This window comes from Apium graveolens, chromosome 7 (assembly GCF_009905375.1).
Source record: "Apium graveolens cultivar Ventura chromosome 7, ASM990537v1, whole genome shotgun sequence".
NCBI classification, from domain to species: domain Eukaryota; kingdom Viridiplantae; phylum Streptophyta; class Magnoliopsida; order Apiales; family Apiaceae; genus Apium; species Apium graveolens.
Window position 1 is genome coordinate 267,753,703 of NC_133653.1, and position 2,668 is coordinate 267,756,370.

Sequence of the window (2,668 nt, forward strand, 5' to 3'; positions counted from 1 at the left end):
TCTTCTAATAATTCATAAAGTAGATGCTATCTGCTTTCCATAAAGTAGATGCTATCTGCTTTCCATAAAGTAGATTCCTTACCTTTTCAAAAAGATAAGATGCTCTATTAAAAATGATGTCCTGGTTTTGCTTTGAGCAGTATTCCTGCTTTAGGCAAAAGTCCTTTGTCTTCTGCTGAAGTGGAGGGTTCCTCTATTTTATTTTTGTTGGAGCTATCTTTATCATTATCTTCTGGCTTGTGAGAGCAGATAAGACAATTGAACATGTACCCTGACTTTGGCACGATTTTCCTTAATTGATTGCACAGTCTGTCTGAGTGGATGTCGTCAATCTTTTCATAAAGAAAAGGTCTTCTGAAGATAAGAATCTTGTTAAGATCTTCAGTACTAATCTTTTGATGGAAGTGGGAGGTCATTATGCAATTACTGGAGCAGTAATTAACTTTGATGTGAGCCTCTTCGTTGATCGCAAATAGCTTTTCTGCTATTATGATCAAATTCTAAACAACCAATTCTTGCAAATCTTGCTTCTCGACTGAACATGGACTAGCCTGACTTGGACTATAATCTTTTTCCTTACTAATTCCGAGCTGGATTAAGGTAATCGGGTATATAGCCTCGTCTTTTTCATTCCAGGAGATGATGCTACTTTGAAATTATAGGAAAATTTCATTTCCATTTGCATACCTAGTCCTGTATGTCTTTATGGCCTTTCTGAAATTTTCTGAGAATTTTGAAATTTCCAGAAGATTACTAGATGGATAAACTACAGATAATAATCCTTAATTGAAAGCTTCGTACACTAATTCTGGATGAGAATTAGGGTTGCAGTTGAAGTAACTAATGTTTTTCTTATTAGTGGTGAAAAACTTTTCTTCAACGAAGGTCTGCTCCGTGGCTCTTCTTCCCAGCTTGTAGATATAGTCAAAGGTGGTAAACTCAGGTTCATATACCAAGTTTTCTTCTCCTTTAAGAGTTTGTCGAACTGGAATGTGACCTAGGACTGCCTTTCTGTCCTTTGCTTTTGCTAGAACAGAATGATAAGTTGGCTTTATACAGTCTGACATTTTGATGAGCTCAAGAGGTGGGATCATCTGAGAAGTAGTAAAAATCTTTCCTGCCATCTGGGCTTCTAGAAGAGACTTGTACTTTCTATGCTTGATTCCGGGAACATGCTTCACCACTTGTTCCGCCATTTCCCATGTTGTGTAAATTCCTGGATTAGGACCATTATAAATAACATAGTAATTTTTAGGCTTTCGAATACCTAATTCCTCGTGAGAGGTTGCTGAAGCTAGACTTTCAGTCTTTTTAGGGATTTGTATTCCCCCGTTGGGCCTGAGGTTTATATCCTTAGGACTAATCAACGTTGTGGAGGTTTGTACCTCTGTCTGAATTTTTGGTAAATTCACAACCTTGAACGGGTTTGGCATGTCTTTACCAGCAACCGTTTGCACTGGACTAGAATCATCTTTGTTCATTTCTGAAGATGGTGATGAAATAACCATTTATTGTGAGGTAATTTCCTCAGTTTGATTTTTTACCAAATTCACAGGTTTCAACGGATTTGTTGAGCCTTTACCAGTAGCCGTTTGCTCCAGGCTAGTTTTTTCTTCACGAAGAGTTGATGAAGGTGAACAAATAACCTTTTGTTCTTGAGGAGTATTGAATTTCCTTTCGAACTCTATCCTGGCTCTCACCAAGTGTAGTCTTTCCTGGATAATTAACCATTCTTTTAAAAGAATTGTTTCTTCCAGAAGCAACTTCTCCATATCTACTAGCTTATGGGATCTTCAAAGAAAGAAGATTGTTTTTATACCCGCAATGGTATTTGTTTCTTTTGAGAGAAACTTGTGAAGAAGGAAGGTGTTTGCAAATGTTTTATGATTTGTTCTTTAGTTCCTTCTGTATTTATAGCCAAAAAATGACCTTGGATTCCTGTATGAACAGTATTAGCTTTTCATACCTGTTCTTTCTGGAATTCTCTTGTTAAAAAATCTGCTAAGCAGTTTTTAACTCCTTCGATGTGCTCTACATTAAAACTGTAGCGAGATAACCATTATTGCCATCTTACTAATCTTCCTTGCTTATTATCTCCCTGTAACTTAATACGAAGAAAATAAGTGAAGTTTCTATTATCAGTCCTAACCAAAAATTTGACCGGAGTTAGATAAATAGAAAATTTGTTAATGACTCTAATGATTGCCAAATATTCTTTTTCATTTGAATGATAATTTTTCTCGGCGTCTTTAAAGCTTCCTGAAGCATATCTACATATTAATTCTTTATCAAAATTAACTGCTTTGAGAACTCCTCCCCAGTATTCTCCTGAAGCGTCCGTCTCAATGATAAGCTTGTCATCCGGCTCCGGATGATAGAGTTTTGGAAAACCCTTGAGATTCTTTTTTACCTTATAAATGTAATCAGTGTCTGAATCTTTCCATTCCCATGGAATATCTTTCTTGAGCTTAACCTGCAAAGGTGCACGAATGGCTGCAAGTTTTGAAATATAATCAGATGCATAAGTTAATATACCTAAAAACCTTTGCAACTGTTTTTTGTCTTGAAGTTTGTTCGAAAATTTATTAATATGTTCCAGAATATGAGCTTGAGGACAGTGCGTTCCTTGATCAATTTCTAATCCTAAGAAATTAATCTTTATTTTAAA